Source organism: Myotis daubentonii, chromosome 14 (assembly GCF_963259705.1).
Source record: "Myotis daubentonii chromosome 14, mMyoDau2.1, whole genome shotgun sequence".
NCBI lineage: Eukaryota > Metazoa > Chordata > Mammalia > Chiroptera > Vespertilionidae > Myotis > Myotis daubentonii.
This window is the reverse complement of record NC_081853.1, coordinates 30,167,090-30,185,578: the sequence shown is the minus strand read 5'-3', so window position 1 is coordinate 30,185,578 and position 18,489 is coordinate 30,167,090. Positions and strand designations below refer to the sequence as shown.

The window sequence follows — 18,489 nt, the reverse complement described above, 5'->3', positions numbered from 1 at the left end:
AGGGAAGAAGGTTCAAAATCCCCCAATGGTTGTGAGCAACAGAGGTTCTGTCTCTATCGTTTTCCTCACCTATTCAGACTCTCATCCAGTCTCTCTCTTTTTCCTTTTGCCAGCCACCCCGTCTCTACCACCAGCTTAAACTGTCTAAAGCTCAACTTCAATCATACTAATAATAGCTAATACTTATAAAGCCCTTACTCTGTGTACCTTTCTAAGCTCTTTATAGTTGTATAAATTAATTTAATCTGCACAACCCTAAGAGGTAGGTACTATTATTATTCTCATATTACAAATGTGACAACTGAGACCCTGGGGTGTGACTTGTCTCAGGTCCCAGGGTAAAGGGGAGAAAAGGGAGAAAATAAAATCCAGGCAGCCTGGCTCAGGAGCCTGCATTCTGAGTGACCAAGCCAGGCTCTACTGCCTCTTGTGTTATCCTCCAGTTCAAACACATACCCCAGTTCACTACTCAGTACCACATAAATCCAAACGTTGGCTTGTAACCTGGCTCCCACTGTCCTCTGTGATCAATCACTCTACTCCAGCAGGCAAACAGAATTACTTCACATCCTTTAACATTCATTAACACTTGGCTTCTTGCTCTGCTTTTCACCTCTCCACCCAGAATATCCTTTCCAACTCCAAATTCTACCCATATTCAATGGCTACCTGAAATGCCACATGCTCTATAAAGACCCCCTTGATTCCTGAGTTGAAAAGATGCTCTCCCTCCTCTAATCTCGCATAATACTTTTTAGTTCACATGTATCTTAACACCCTTATATAATAAACACTTGCAATACTTTATAATATAACTAAGGTGCACATGCTTTATTTCCACTTGATCTATAAGCTGCATGAGGCCCTCTCCTCTGTGTTCCTCTCAACCCCCACCCCAGCTCCCATAATTTTTCTTCACTGGAGTCCCCACCCCCATCCCCAACTTTCACATTTATTTGGCAGCGCCCATGACACAATTCACACTCATGGCTAATAACCAGGTGTCCTCGTTCGCTCAGGACTGGGCTGTTTAACATCTGTGGTTTGGGTGTCATTATCAGTAGTGGACCCTCTCACTTTCAAAAGTATTACAGTATGGAAAATAAATCATGGTTGCCCCACTAAAGGCCACTCTCTAGACTGGGCAGTATGACATTATGTTATTGTGGTTAAGGGCTTGGGCTCTGAGATCAGACTTCTTGGGTTAGAAATTGAGATCTGCCACTTACTGGCCATGTAACCCTGAGCAAGTGTACCTTGGAATCTTCTGTAAAGTGGGTATCACAACAATCTCTCAGGCTCTGGGGAAGATCAAATGAGTTAATCACAGACTTACCGGCACGCTGTAATAGCGCTCACCAACAGGGGGCCCATGAGTTTGGGCATCCACTTGTCAAACTGTTCTTTACCAAGTGTTAATTGTCTTTATTCATAAATCTGTGTGTGACAGTTGTGCTGAATAGTGTAACCATGAAATTGAGTTAAATGTTACATGAACTGATGATAATGGTGAAAGAAGAAGAACTGTTGCTTCTTTGAACATTAAATTAAATGCTTGGGACTCAATAAAGATGAGTCACTAAAAAATAGCTGTTGATTTAGCTGTGAGAAAAACCACGATGGAAGAGATTGAGGGGGGAAAGCATAAACATCTAGAAAGTCTGTGCACTTTGATTGCTTCATAAATGACTTTAAGTTCTTGCTGTACTTTATGGAGACTGAAACTGGCAATTGGGGGGGATGCATTTCTACCGATGTGGTTTGTACAAGACAGGGTAGGCAGAACTCCATCCGCGCATGAGCATTAAAAGAAAAGACCTTCGCCCTACATCAACATTCTGGTGAATAAATGTACATTTGTGTGTTTTAGTTAAAATTAAACATGCAAGGTATGTTTATGCAACTTTTTATTTTCAAAAGCTTCACAGCTTTAGTGGACTTTTTCAGTAACCACCGTCTCCTATCTGGAGAGTGTTGGCTAAGACATTTCTGAACACTTTCTGAATGAATGAGCGAACAAATGCATGGGCTGAGAGGGTGGTTGCAGGAAATGCTGTTGGCTTTGTTCATGTTCTCTTGGCCCTCATCTCTACATGTCAAGCCTGCTTACTGTGAATACCTAGCACTTTCCACCTGAGAGCATTTATTTTTGGCTCTGGGAATGTCAGGAGTGAGTGTGGGAGAGTCCATACCCCAGAAATTAGCCCTTCCTTGAACAGAGGGAAACTTGGTGAATAAATGACTCAGCTTCCTCACCCCGCCGCTGAGATACCTGAGGCATATTCTATAGTTGCCCACAGTGGTGACTTACTGGATAATGCAGCCTCTACTGGCAGCCTCCCCTTCTCTGCCTCACTTCCTTACTCTCTTAATGATGTTTCCTGAAATCATCTTCCAGAAAAACTACTTGTTCTTGAACTCTTGTCTCAGAGTCTGCTTCTAGAGATACCCGGAGTGAGATACCGGCCCACGCCGTAGGGCCCAGGACAATGCCTTACACAGAGCTGTAATAATAGAAGCTGCATAAACTTGATCAAACCAAAGAGCACAAATTTACTTAGAACAAGTTTTTAAAAAACACTTGATTTGATCAAGGAAACAATATTTAGATTTTTGGACAACAAAATGCTACCATTTTAGTTGTTATCAGACCAGTTAGCAGAATACTTAAAAAAAAACATTCCATTCTTTTTCCTGTCTCCATGCAGCCTTTGAGACGTTTGAGCCTTTAGCTTCAGATGCAGACTCGAGAAAGTCAGTGAGCTCTGCTTTATTTCCTGTCCTCCTGTGTTCTGATCAAACAAGGAGGCTGTTCTCTAAAGGTCTGTACGGAGCTGCTCCAGCCTCAAGTTGGGTGAGAGGCAGGGCAGTGGGGAGGTCCCTGCAATGGATCCCCAGGCTCCCAATAATGGGTCACGTGTCTGTGGGTCACAGAACCCTCTCTGAAGCTCAGTAGACTCTTCTAATAAAAGAACTCAAGCCCCAAGTGGTTCTGATGTTTATAACTGTGTCTGAAAACCTCTCACTAATTCCCCAGCTCACCACATCCTATCCTGAGCACATGGCTTCGACTGTGTATTCCAGGATGAGCGTAAGGCCCCAGGCACCATGCCAGGCCTGATGAGGTCTGTAGATTCATGTGAGCAACAGCAGCTGCCTGGGATGTTATCCAGCGCTCCATCAAACCTCAACAACTGCCCTGGGATGGCTGTGCTGGCTGAGACTGCCCACTGTAGCCAGCGGAAGCCCCCACACACCTGTGGTTAATCCCCTAGAGCAGCAGTTCTGGCCATTGAAGAGCAGGTGACATCCGGGCTAGGCATGGCAAGGTGAATAAACATTGCCCAGTGCCCGGCCAATCGCCAGTCCCCTCATTCTGTATTTTTTTTTCCTTGGGCAAATTTGGTTTCCTGAAATTAATTATTCAACAGGAGGTGACAGCCAGTGTATAGCAGCACTGTTGGAACAGAGAATAAAGAGGCACATTGGACACAGCAGCTGCACCTCCCAGACCCTGAAATTTAAGATCTTTATAAATGATCTGTTAAAACTATAGTGACGATAAGCTTATGAATCATGATCTATATTAATCAGGGCTGCTGATATGGAAAGATTAATTGAAACGTGCAGTTCTACACAAATGATAAAGTGGTAACAATTTAATATCAGACAAGAAGAGTGAAGAAATTACACTCCAAGCTTCATGCATCATTACTATGGATATTAATATTTTACCCAGTGCAACAGCATCAGGAATCATAATGAAAATCCATAAGTGGTGCACAGACATGATTAAATACAACAGTCTTTAGGAGCTGTTTGGTGGCGGCAGTTGGGCCATATTTCACTCGGCGGCTGGTGATTCCAGTGATAGAGTCTAGACGAGGGTGATTAAAAATTGTTCCTCCTAAAGGCTGTTAACCTTTTACTACTAAAATGAATTTCTTTGATTTTTAAATTATGTCGTTCTCTTTGCTCTTTTCAAAACCAAACTTGATTCCAAACTTGACAGGATGCTGGGGTCCTTAACATAGGGACAGTCAAAGCAAAATTTCTCAGCTATAGTGTCCTGTCTTAGGGTGTGGCGTTATTCAGGTCCTGGAGAATGGGGGGTCCTTGTCTACCTTGACCAGGGCTGGCTAGAAAGAGTGAATGATGAATCATCAGAGACCCTTGGGGATTTCCCAAAGACCAGAAGTTGATAAGGCTGGCTTCCTCACCCAACCTTATCTAAGTGGAAATGGAAATGACTTATTCTGAGGTCCTGCTCTCAGTGGTATAATCAGGTCACTTATTCAGTTGCTCATCCAACCAACAAGCAAACAAACATGCACCCACACCTAGGAGTGCAAAAATCTGCCCAATGGGCGTGTGACCTAGGTTTAGGAGTTAAAGTCCCAAAATCAGTGTGAAGGCATTGAGAATGGAACCAAAGAGAGTCCAGAAGTACTTTTTTGCCAGACTGTTTTGTCCACCTTGTGAAATCTTCACTCTCACGTATAAGTCAACAGACTCTTCAAATCCCTTTTATCTTCATCTAAAAGGGAGCGAGCGGTCAGTGCATATTTGCAGTAGTAAATGCATCACTACCTCAGGTGGTAATAAGAAAAGCAGTCTGTTTTCTTAAGGACATTGCATCTATTTCTTCAACGTTCTGGTTTCTTAAATCTTTAGAATAGTGATTCTCAAATGTTGGTGAGTGCCTAGTATCAATTGGGGGAGGGAAATGCTTGTTAAAAATGTAGTTTTTAGCCTGGTTGGTGTGGCTCAGTTGGTTGAGCGTTGTCCCATGCACCTAAAGGTTTTGGGTTTGATTCCCTGGCAGGACACATGCCAGTGTTGTGGACTCGATCCCCTGTTGGGGGCATGCAGGAGGCAGCCAGTCAATGATGTTTCTCTCTTACATTGATGTTTCTCTCTCACTCTCCCTTTCTCTCTCTAAAATCAATATAAAGATATATATGTATATTTTTTAATATAATTTTTAAGAGAAGGCCTTATGGAGATTTCTGGAATTCTTTTGCTAAATAGCTCTCTCCTTTCTGAAGCTCTGCCCTGTAACTTCAGCTACCTCAACCTCCCTGAGCTCCTATTTATTTTCTCCACCCACTGAGACCATGTGCTCAACTTTGGATTTCCTTTGTTGCTTTCTGATGTGGAATGCATTTTCAGACAGAGAACTGGGGCGATCATAGTCACTTATTTGTATTCTTTTTACATGGATCACAGTTCTGTGCTGCTTATCTGAAAACAATGTCTGAAAACAGTAGTTTCATAGATTTTGTCCAGCTTTCTAGGGGTTTATGGCAGAAGGGTAAATCTGGTTGCAGTTACTTACTAATAGTTGGAAGTGAAAGTTGCTGCCATCACTTTTTATCTCAAATATGGCAATGATATTCAGATTTCCATCCCTGCCAACTTTTCTATCTCATGTTCTGCTACTATCCTCTTCATTCATGAGGCCCCAGCCAAAATCCAGTGTTCTTCTGTCCCTTAAATATGCCAATCATCATTCAAATGTGATTCTTTGTACTTATTATTCTTTATGCCTAAAATACTCTTCTTATGCAGGTTGTAGCTCATATGTCACTGCCTCTGAAAGTTTACCCTGACCACTTACCTAAAGTGAACCTCCAATTTCCCAATCTTCTATATCAACTATTTTGTTCACATTGACTTCATTATACTTGAAATTATCTTGTTTATTTGCTTACATGTTTTTTTTTTTTGTTATCTTTCACTAGAATGAAAGTTCCATGAGACAGGAACCATGTTTACCTTATTTATCATGTATCTTTAGAGTCTAGAATAGTGTGATAGATTCTCAAAAATACTCATTGATTGATGAATGATTGAATGAAAAATACCCCCAAGAAAATACTATCAAATTGAATCCAGAAAAATATAAAAAATGTTGTACACCATAACCAGGTAGGATTTATCTCAGGAATGCATGGTTGATTTAATGTCTGAACATCAATTGATGCAATACACTACATAAATAGAATATTTAAAAGCATCAGACTTAATGGTAAGGGGTGAATATTTTCCCCCTAAGATCAGAAACAAGATAAGGATATCCACTGTCATTATTTCTATTCAATATTGTACTGGAGATTTTAATCAGTTCAAGAAAAAGAAGGAAAAGGCATCCAGATTGGAAAGGAAGAAGGAAAACTATCTCTATTGCAGATGACAAGATCTGTATATAGGAAACCCTAAAGTGTCCTTAAAAAAACCCTACAGCTAGGCCTAATAAATGAGTTTAGTAATGTTATAAAATACATGACTATACATAGGTCAACTTTATTTTTGTACAATAATAACGAGAAAACCAAAAATAAAATTAAGAAAACAATTCCATTTACAATAACATGAAAAAGAATAAAATACTTAGGATTAATTTAATAAAGAAGTGTAAAACTTATACTGTGAAAACTACAAAACATTGTTAAAAGAAATTAAAAAAGACTAAAATTACTACAAAACTATTAATCAAGATAAGGTAGTACTGCATAAGGCTGGACACATAGCTGAAAGGAACAGAATTGAAAGTACAGGGGGAAAATCCATGAATCTGTGGCCAGCAAGAGTGCTGAGACAGCTCATTAGGAAAAAAAAAGCCAACAAATGTTGCTGGAACAACTGCATATTCACATGCAAAAGAATGAGATCACACCACATATAAAAGTCAACTAAAAGTGGATCAAAGACCCAAATGTATGAGCTAAAATGCTAAGACTTTTAAAAGAAGTCATAGGTGTAAATCTTTCTGTCTCTGAATTAGACACTGCTTTCTTAGACATGACAAGGGCACAAGCAACTGAAGAAAAATAGATAAATTGGGTTTCATCAAAATTAAAAACTGTGCTTTAAAGGATACTATCAAGTAAATTAAAAGTAACCCACAAAATGAAAGAAAATACTTGCAAATCATATATCTGATGAGTAGAGTATCCAGAATATATACATATCAATAACAAAACTCAATAATGAAAAGGTGAGTAACCCAATTAAAAATAGGCAAAAGGAAATGCTGAATAGAGACATACCATGATTTGAAAGGAAAGACTTGAAATTGGAAGGATGGCAATTCTCCAGAAATTTAATTTGTAAATGCAAATAAATGTCAATCAAAGGCCCAAAATGATATTTTGTGGAACTTGAAAGGATGATTTTAAAGTTTACCGAGCAGAGAAAATGCATACAGACGAACCAAGAAATGAATTAAGGAGAACAATGAAGGAGTTTTTGCCTACCAGATATTAACACATTTTATAATGTCATAGCAACTTAAACATTTTGATGTTGGTATTCAAATAGACAACTTAATAAAAGAATACAGCAACAAACTAAGAGCCATTGTAATTAATAGCCTTTTGTAGTCCTTCTAAGAGCCTTGGATTGGATGCAGTTGCTAAAATCTCTGTCCAGAGTACACAGGCTCTGTTGTATTCCTTGAAGAAATGCTGGTAGAGAGAACAGATGAGGCAACATGTCAGTTTGGAAATACTGACAAATTTAGAGGGAAAATAGTTGATATGCGCAATATCCCAGGCATTTAAATATCACCAAAGTCCACCCACTCATAAATTCTCCTTTGTTTAATGTCCAACCCAAATGTGTCTAGTATTTTCTCAAGGTGAAAGTGACTACACTATATGGAAATTTGTCCTTCGTTAATGTTCACAATTTTTCGGTGGTTTCTAATTGGGGAAACTAAGAGTGGACACTTTCCCTAGACTTTCTCTGCTTTTGGCTCAGTCTTCTGTGTTTGGCAGTATGTGGTCTTCTCCCTCTTTATCTTCTTTCTGTCCGTCAACTATATCAGGATAACTACACAGAGTTACTAAAAGCAACTTTGTCCAAAAAAACTTGTTTCCCTTTTTGAAAGACTTTTCATGCAAATACAGTCATACACATTTCACTACATACCACTATAATTTTTTATTCTAATATTGTAATGCTCTTTCAATTTATCAGGTCTCTTTCATAAGAGAAGTTAATATATGATTAATATGTCACTTAAAGGGTGGAGAAAGAACATACTGTTTATTAAATGGTGTTGTGACAATCAATTATTAAGGTTTTAACTTAGATTACTCCCTCACACCACAATCAAGGTTAATTCTAGATGAACTAAAGAAATACATATCAAAAACAAAATTTAAGGTTTCAAAAATAAGTGAAAACATTTTTGTAAACTTTGAATGGTGTAGCACAGGTTTCCATTGTAAAACATGTAGAATTATACCAAACGTTTAAAGAATAATTAATATCAATGTCATTGGTAATTCAGTCAGTGCAAATTAAGCAAGTAAATGCAATTTAAAGTAATAATGACATAGCATTTTTTACTCTTCTGATGATCAAATTAAAAATATTTTTAGCATCCCGTGTGCATGTTGTATAGACAAGGACACCCTGTAATATTGTTGGTGAGAAAAGTTAGAAATGCCTTTTTACAAGGTAAATTTGCAATATAAAGATAAAAGGTAAAATTTTAAATGTTTATATTTTGTCCCAGCTACTCTGTTCCGGGAATTCTCTCTTACAGAAACAAACCCATTTCAGCAATATGGATTTAGCATTATTTAAAACAGGCAAATTGAAACCAATATAAATGACCTGTAATTGGGGAGTGGTCAAAAAACTGATGGCCCACCCATAGTGTACTCATCAGAGTTCTTCAGAGAAACAGAGCCAACATAAATCTCTTTACTTCTAGAGTTATTGTTAGGAATTGGCTCATGTGATTAAAGAGGCTGACTAGTCCCAAGTTCTGCAGTCAGCAAACTGGAGATCCAGGAGAGCTGATGGAGTAGTTCCCGTCTGGAAGCTGGCAGGCTTGAGATTCAGGAAAAGTAGGGGAAAATCGATGCCCAGCTCAAAGGGAGTCAAACAGACAGAGTTCCCCTCTTACTCTGCCATTTTGTTCTATTCAGGCCTTCAACTGATTAGATGGGGCCCACCCACATTGGGGAAGGCAATCTCCTTTAAGCAGTCTACTGATTCAGGTGTTAATCTTGTCCTGAAACACTCTCAAAGACACACCCAGAATAATGTTTGACCAAATGTCTGGGCACTCCATGGCCCAGTCAAGTTAACACAAAATTAGCCCTCACACATATTATGAAATACTACTTGGTCTTTAAAAAAAAAAAAAAAGAAAGAAAGAAAAAGAAAAAGAAAAAGAATGAGGTAGATCTGTATAATTCAACTTGAAAAGATTTCTGAGCTATATTGTTAAATGAAAAAAAAAATCACTGAATAATCGCTGAATAAGAATAGAGTACTATTCTTATTTATATTCCCCTATGCTAATTTTATATATTTATATATGGACATATTTAAATACAAGAAAAGGGTCTAGAATCTTATTTCTTTGGTCTCTAAGTTTCAAGCAACAGACACTTTCTCTCTAACCCAGTGAATTTGGATTCTAGTAAGTAGGATCCAGAGCTCAAACAGTATCACGGGGGCTTTCCTCCTCCCCATCCCTCAGATCTTCCTTCTGTGTGTGTGTGATCCCTCCAGGGCTAGCCAATGACTGTTCTGGTACATGAGAAGATCCTTCTTGGTACTTTAAAGCCATACCCTATTCAGCCCAACATACATTCTGCTATCTTATCCACTAATATAATTTATTTTCAATTAAGAATGAACGAGAGCTCCCTAAGCAGCTTTCTGATAAGTAACTTACAAGGCATGTGAACATGATGATAATCAGAGCAGCACTGATAGGACAACACAGCAGCATTCTGGACTCCAGGCAACACTGTTCAGGAAGGAGACCCAGGGACCGGTCATGACTGAGGCGCTCCCTCAGCTAGCCAGCTAATGGCTGATGTGGAGGGAGGCCTTCTGCAGAGCTTCCTGCTCCAGGGTATTTATAAATACCCTGGCGTTCCATTCCTGGTCAGGGTGTGTACGGGACACAACTGGTAGATGTTTCCTGATCTATCTATCTCTCTCTCTCTCTCTCTCTCTCTCTCTCTCTCTCTCTCTCTCTGTCTGTCTCTCTGTCTCTCTGTCTCTCTCTCCCCCTCCCTCTCTCCCTCTCCCTCTCCCTCTCTCCCTCTCCCTCTCCCTCTCCCTCTCCCTCTCCCTCCCCCTCTCCCCCTCTCCCTTTCTCCCTCTCCCTCTACTCTCTCTTCTCTCTCTCCTCTCTCCCTCTCCTTTCTTCTCTTTCCTTCTCCTTTCCTCTCTTTCTCTAACAAAAAAGATCATCAATTTAAAAAGATAGTGGAACATGGCATGTGCATTTTGGCTTTATTTCCACGACCTAGAACTGCATCTCCCTTAGCCTTTTTCTAAATGCTCATATTTACTCCTGATGCCACATAGCGCAGAGCTAAGCATATGGCGGGTCCTTACTGACTTTTGCCTTTGCCTTACACTTGCACACATACACGTGTGTGTGTGTGTGTGTGTGTGTGTGTGTGTGTGTGTGTGTGTGTGTGTTGGGGGGGGGAGGTATCACTGGCAGGTTCAACAGGGAAAGTGAATGACAAAGATCCTGAAAGATCCAGGTGAGGAAGAACTGAGTTCAAATCACCTGGAGACGACTCTGAGAATTGCATTCCCAATTTTCCTCTCAAGTTTCATTCAACCGGAAAGGAGCTGTTAAATTCTGCATGGTTTGCCTAATATTTCTGTAAATCAATGCAGTGGAGGTAGAATGGAATAGCAATTAGGAGGAAGAACCTTGACGTCAGGCAGATAGGCATCCCAGCGTTGGCTCTGTGAAGCCCTAGTTTTATACCTTGAACAAGTGAACTGTAAGTCACAGTTTATTTGTAAATTGGCATAATAATAGTGCCTCGCTTGGAGCATTGTTGCAAGGACTAATGAGCGCTTGGTTTTGTAATAAATCACACACACATATACATACTCTAAACTCCTAGGTGTGCTTGATCAAATTCATACAACCACTAAATTCCCTAAGAAAAGAAATCGCCAATCAGCTCCCAGAAGAGTACGTGCAGACCTGACAAAATCTACGTTTTAAAATAGACTCTCACCCCAGTCACTTGTAAAATGCTGTAAACCGACATTTGTACTCTCTTAAATGACACTTGATCTTCAAAGTGATCTGCCTCCTGAATCATCAACAATGTAGTCATGTCCATTTAGTTTTAGTGTATAGTGAGTTATATTCTAAGATTTCTTTTTTAAATTGGTAACCCAAATAAAGTATTTTGGGTAATCTTCTGTAAAACGGAAAACCTTCCTTAAATAGAACAACCCATTCCGTGACCAAGTCAAGAATTATACAGACCAAGTACCTAGAAATCTTGCTATGACAACAATTGGGAAAAAAGTAACTGTTACTGACCAATGGAATTATTATCAACACTAATGATTTATACTTCCCCATAACTAGAAAACATTTCCATTTGATTGAATTTGACAGACATTTACAGAGCATCCCATGAGCCCCTAGTTCTCAAGGACCTCACAATGCCATGAGGGAGACAAACAGGTCATTTAGAATTTCCACCAAGTGTTAGCAGTGCTATGATGGAGACAATAGGACTATTAGAAGTGTCTTGACTTTTGAAATTTTTGTAATAAAAATAATTTGGCAAACCTCAATTTTTAAAGTGCTTTTGGAGAAAATATCTGTATCTATGTTGAACCTATCCGATTTTACAATTTCTGATTATTTTAGGGCTACTGGATTAGGTAAGCGATGGGCGGGTCCACACACAGATACAGTATGTGTTCACCAGCACGACTACCTTTAACTCCCCTGCAGAAAAGGCCTCGAGGTTTCTGGGAGTGAGACACTGGCATCTGTCTCCCAGAACCAGGATGGTGCTGGGCACCGGAGCAGGCCAGTGGTGTGTGAGGGAGGGACTTCCAAGGCTCAACCCCTAGCCTGGATTGGAGCCCCCACCTCTGTGGGGTGAGCAGTGTGCTCCCAGTCCTCTGCCTCCTCTATGAGAGCATCCACCACCTCGCGGTGTCGCTGCCTGTCTCTGGTCTGCCTCTCCTGCCAGACTGGCATCCTAGAGGGCAGCGAGCTTGTCCTATTGATTTGCAGCTCCACCGTTGCTGGCACAGCACCTGCTTCAGTGAGCACTCAATAAATGTTTGTTGAAAGAAGAATGAACAAATATTATAGGCAAAGTGTATAATCCAGGGATTGTAATCAACTCTAAGCTAATTCCTAGTCAATTTCTAGCAGTGGCTTATGGCCATATTAAACCTTGCATTAGAATGATTTATGATGCCTGGCTTAACACAATGACAATAACATACTCAATGAAGTAATAAGTGAATTGTATTTTAGGCATGGTCAATTGTCAAACTAGAAATTAATTTAATTCAGAGTTTTGGTTTTTATCAATAATACTATCACATAGAAATATTTTAGGAGCTCAGAGTCATGCTATAGTATTCAGACACTTAAAACTCAAGCAGCTTTTATTTCCTTAAGAACTTTAATTGAGGAACAACCATTTTAATTGCTATAGACATTTATTTAGCATCTGGTTTCGTAGCTATTTAAATAAGTAGGTTTTGCTGTAATAAAACATGTACATTTGTCTTGAACGAATAACATCATTTTTTATGGGAGTGTATCTTGTACAATGCAATTAAAGTCTTCTATAGCAACTGGTTTTCAAAATGTATATAAAGTTATAATCCCAAAAGACATTTGCTGTAAAAAGATGTGAATAGATAGAAGTATATAAATTGAAAGATATTAAATTTTTTTCTCCTCGGAACCCTAATGGTATTTCTATTATATCATTTGCAAACAGTAATATGCTTTGGGGGAAAAAAGGTAATTTATGGCGTGGAATCCCCAAACCACATGGTCCGTTCTCATCTCACTTCCTCTCTTATTCTTAACCTGCCCCATTTTCATTCCTGCACCCACGTGAGAATATTGTAGTCACAGACACATCTGGTGATTAGCTATTAGAAAAATGGTAAATTTTATTATTTTTCATTTCTAGTAACGAAGGTGAAGATGGAGTGATAAACTTTATAATTGAGTGGTATATTTTAGGTGATATTTGCATGTTGAAATATATGTGTATATGTTTATATACACATATGTGATGGTCCACTTTTAGGGACGCATTGAAAGCCATTTCCAGAAATCTTCCATTTTATGATCATTTATTGGATTCCTCCTGGTATTTATTCCTTCTACAGCTTCCTGTTGTCTTGCCTAAGAGAGCACACATGTCAGTAGCAAACTCATTTGGTCAAATTCCCATGAACCACAACTAGGGACTCTAGACATTTAGCTGTTTGAAAAGAATTCATGACTGACCAAAGTGCTGGGTTGTTTTTTGTTTTTGTTTTTGTTTTTTACTGGAGAGAAATGGTGAGTTAGAAAGGAGAGTGATGAAAAAGAGGGTAACATTCCCAGTGGAAAAATGCATTTAAGAGACCTTGCTTAGTTTCTATTTGCATTCCCATCGTCCCTCCTTCAGATCCCAGGAAGGAGTTCTTTTAAACCGTTTGTAAAGCAGTTTAAAAGCATCTTGAGGGTTTTGGGGAGTGATCTCAAAAACCTTTACCCCAAAACAATCTGCAAGCATATGAAAAAAGATGGTGATTGGTACCATTAATTGAGACAAGAGGAAAATAAGTTTGGCCACAGTGTGCTATTTGTTTTAAATGGTTTTCTCCATTCCCTAAAACCCATAGAGTATTTTAATTGTTGCCTCTCCAAAGCTCCTTTTGATCCCTTTCACTTGTGCTGCCTGCAGCCTTGTTTCTGAAATTTATACTATGTCCGAAATCCTAGATTAAAAACCTAGCAGTATGGCTTGATACATTTAGCTCTCTTTCTCTCTAGGTGTTTGACACCCTTATTGAGGGTCCATCCTGTCATCTGGCCATCTGTGTCTATGTAGATGTGTGCAAGTCATACACACACACACACACACACACACACACAGCAGGAATTGACTTCGGTGCCACTTTGCATCATCACCCCTATTAGGATTATCTGAGGATAGGAATTGTGGGTAAAAGAAGATCTATTTCTTTTCCAAAGGGTGAGAAAAATGGGAGGGTGTCAGGGAGAGGGAGAAGAGAGAAAATAAAGTGTGTGTGTGTTTTGGGCAGGGGGAGGGAGAAAAAGAGAGGGGGACTATGAGTGAGTGTGGAGGGAGGAGGGGAAATGAAAGGATATTATATATTTTTTTGTATCTGTCATTTCCCTGCTATCTCCCATATGACTTCTTAATCCATCAGAATGCTGGGAAGATAATGTTTTGGGCGAAATAACATGAGAGAGAGGATAGACTCCCAAGGACCAATATCTTTATTGCTCGGAGGATAAACGGATTATGTCAGCCATTTTCTGTTGCTGACAGCTTTTCTTATTAACCGATTTTATTTTTTAATCTTCCAGGGAAGAAATATGGTTTTATGTCACAATAAAACGCCGGTCACATCTAATTCTGCCCTCAAACAAACAGATTTCTGAAAGCCTTGCAGAGAAATTTGAAATAACTTTAAAGAGGGGGTTTTTGGATAAAGTCTTTATCCAGGGGCTTGTTCAACTGCAGTGTAAAAGGTTTAGAGAGAGAGAGGAGAGGAGAGGGGAGAGAGAGAGGAATAGAGGGAGGGAGGGACAAGGGAAGAGGGAGAGAAGAAAAGGAGAAAGGAAGACCCGCACAGGGGTTTTGCTTGGTGATCTCTCTTCGAACCCGCGCCAGCAGAGTCAGGATGAAGGAGGCCTGGGCAGGTGAGCAGAGGGGAAGTGAGCCTTCTTGGAGCTTTGGGTTTGGGAAGCTGCTTATACACACCTCCCTGAAACAGACACTTGTGCCCAGTTGTCCTGGAACCATTAGTGGTTGATGGCATCTGTTAGGAATCATAAACAAATCAATGTGAGGCATTTAAAGCTCAGAGGCAATTCTCGTCTTTTCTCCATGATTCCTTTGCCAGGAGATTTCTACCTGCTTGAGGATTTAGGTCCTGTGTTCCCCCAAGAAAATCTTCTGTCAAGCACCCCAGACAGCTCCAGCCTTTGGGTCGGCTCGCGGCGAGCACATCAGCATCACTAACATTAAAAAAAACACCGCTCGTTTCTTCTCTTCTGTTTGGCACAAAGCAATTTAGCCAGACAGGGCCCCTGCCCACCAGGGGCTTAGCCCAGAAAACGTCCTTAATTTGTGCCTCTCGCTTTGTCCAGCGCTCTGCTCACTGCAAGCCCCGTTACCTTGATTGATAGTGATGGCCCAGTCTTACATCGCGCCCTGCGGCAGGTATCGGTGATATAGAGCACTTTAACAATCTGTTAAAAATAAATCGCTTGGATTTTCTAAGGTGGTGTTTTGTATAAGGGAAACTGGCTTTTCAAGAAAGTATTCTGAAACCTGGGGCAGTTTGGGAACTTAAAACGTGTCCTAAGGCAAGTCAGCCAAGCTGAGCACCTCCAGCTGTGAGAAGAGCAAGGTTCTCAGGAATTAGGCTGAGCTAAACATCTTACCTGCAGGCAAAGAGTGGGTTTTCCTGCCTCGTTTCTTTACCCGAAGAGACAGAGAACTGGGAGAATGGAGAGAATAGGTCATTTGAAGTCTTCCCATCCTGAAGTAAAATGTATGCCAGGACCTGCCAGAACTGCTTTGACTCTAAGCTGTGATTTAAAAATTATTACTTTTTTTTTACTATGCATAGATCTCCCCCCCCCAAAATATATATATAAGTAATTATATTTAAATAAAAATGGGCTAAATGCTTGTGTTAAAAAATAGACTAAGTTTGAAAATTCTATGTGCCATTTACAATAGCTACATATAAACATAAAATACAGAAAGATCAACAGTAAGTGAACAGTTTTATTGGCTTTGATGTATGTGTATAACTGTGTTCAACACACCAATCAACACTCAGAACGTTTGTATCAATCCTGATCCAAATGGATGGCGTCCCTGAAGCTGCCACCACACCATCTGGGCAGACATTTGTGGTGTCCCAGCCGGCAGCCCAGGTGAAGAGATGCCGGTGTATAGGTAACGAGCAGGTTATTCGACATGGGAAGAATAACTATTATATTCTGCTTTTCTGTTTATCAAGCACTTTCATGCATATTATCTTAGCATATCCTTCCAGATGACAAAGGTAATGACAGTAGTATGAATAACAACAGCACAATAAGCACAGACACTGATTTATGTATTTTATGTCAAGCACATATATCATTATACTTAATCCTTCCAACAACCCTTTAAGGTGTGTACGTTTTATAGTTGAAGAAAGTGAAGCGAAGAGAAGTATCTTGCCCAAGATCACACAAGTAAGTGTTAGAGTCTGATTCTCTGCCTCCAGAAACTGTTTTTAACTAAACACACGAAACCTGGGACGGGCAGATGACATATTAACAAAAGTCGCACAGCCAGTGCAACCTACCCCTTCAGCCTCATTCTCACTGTGCCCCCACCCTGTACACCTCACCTCCCACTCCATGCCTCAGACCCAGAGCTAATTGGTCTCTGGGTTTGCCATCCCCTTTTAGGCCTCTGTGCCTTGTTTTGTTTTTTTTGGTTTTTGCTTGTCTATTTTATTAATTATAAAGGCAGGTTTCCCCAGCAACCAGTGGTGGGAAAATAACAAAATAAAAAATCCCTAAGCTGCACAATAAGAACTTGGGAATACAGGCTAGGGATGTGTTTTGCGAGGCAGGGAGGAGGGGAACAGATGACCTGCCATGGAGGAGAAGGTGTAGGTGTAGGAGGTGTTGGAAGTTGTCCAGCACCCAAGGTCACCCTCTCAGCATGCTGGCCTTCTTTGGGTCTTCACCAGGAGGACCATGGCGCGCAACCTGCAATACAAGAGCACAGTTCTTGGAGCCCATGGCTGGATACTGGTTGTCGGAGGACACATCAATTTCTGTAGACTTCTCTTCCTGAAACAACCTTTGTAGAAAAGGTGCAGCTAAGCAGTGGATTGACTCATCCAGTGTGGTCACAAAATAGCTCCCACAGGAGGCAAACTTGAGGTTGTGGTGGTGGACGTATCTATGTATGATGGCCTTAAACTTCTCCTTCCGGTGTATGTGCAGGGTTATGATATCACTCATTCGCAGGCCCACTAACATCCATTCCTCACTGGGATCATGGGTAATGTTGAGGATCTCATGGTGTCGACTGTGTTGCTGCAGCTTCTGGTAGCTCTTCAGGTCTCAGGAGTACAGGCTGGTGTCTTCACCTCTGGTGCCAAACTTATTGCCCATGATACCCACACATCGGGACCCATATTCAGGAACTTCATGCTTCCTGATCAAGATTTAGTTCTTCAAACCCCAAATCTCAATGAATCCTTTGAAACAAGCTAAGCAGATCTGGGCATTGGAGGAGATGGCCAGAGAGTGGCTTTTCGGGCCTGTGGAGGCAAGCTGTGTCCTGATATGGGGTGTGGGTGCCAGATCCCAAAGAGTCAGGGTTCAGGACAGACCCCCAGTGATTAGGCTCTGCTCTTTGGGGAACACCTTACAGGTGAGGACACAGTTCTGATGGTCCTGAAAGTTCAGCTGAACCTGAGGGGCCTTGTTCCTGGTCTGCAGAGCACTCTCACCCCACACCCTGAGGTAGCCATGACCACACGTGTACATATGATCAAGCTGCTGGTGGCAATGGCACAGACTTTCTTGCTGGGGTGGAATATGCCGACCTTCTGGGATGCGCGTGGGGACTCCGACCTGCCCACCACTTCATCTGCAATAGGAGGGATTTCTCTGAGGAATGACCAGACTTCTTTACTGGGAGGAGGTGAAAGAAGACTGGCCAAACTCAGATCCTGGTAGGCTGGAGACAGATTCTGCTTCTCCTGGCTCCCATCAGAGAGCCAGCAGGCCTGGAGCTCGGACCTGTCTAGGCCTGGAGTGCCCACTGCTGCTCATCTCCTGATGAACTGGGCCATGCTGTACTGGGGAACCTGGGGGTCACTGGGGCGTACCATGCACCCCATCCAGTTGGGACTATGCTTGATGCCCATGTTGGGAGGAAATGTCAGAGCATTTTGGCTCATACCTCTTCTCCTCCAGTTCATCATAAATTCTGAGGACACTGAATGAGGTCTCTTCCTTATCTCCACTCATGTTCTCAGATTGATAAAAAGCCCGGGCCACCTGTTTCTAGGGCTTGAAAAATGGGACCATCAAACCGATGCTTGGGTTCCCAATCTGTCCTGATCCCCTCTGAAAGCAGACGATCAAACCCTGGGGATGGGAAGTTGGCAGAGCTGAGATCTAGCCAGTGCTAGAAACCTCCTCCCCTAGCTCTGGACTCTCTCTTTCTACACCCAGGAACTTGCCTTGGTGCCTCTGAATGTGTCCTTTCCTCATCTATTGGACAAATCTCACTCATCTTTCAAGGTTCAGCTGTATTAACACCTCCTCAGTGAATTCCCCTTGAAACTCCATGTGTGGTTTGTTCCTTTCCTGGCATCCCTTTACTACCCCACTCATCTCATTAGCCATGTCCTTGTCTTTCCCAGTAATTATGAGCCCCT

At 41.0% G+C, this 18,489-nt stretch overlaps 1 pseudogene; it reads right to left on the bottom strand.

Annotated features, from left to right (window-relative positions):
• Positions 1–16,741: 16,741 nt before the first annotated feature.
• On the bottom strand, positions 16,742–18,076 carry LOC132215420 (transducin-like enhancer protein 7; annotated as a pseudogene).
• Positions 18,077–18,489: the final 413 nt, after the last annotated feature.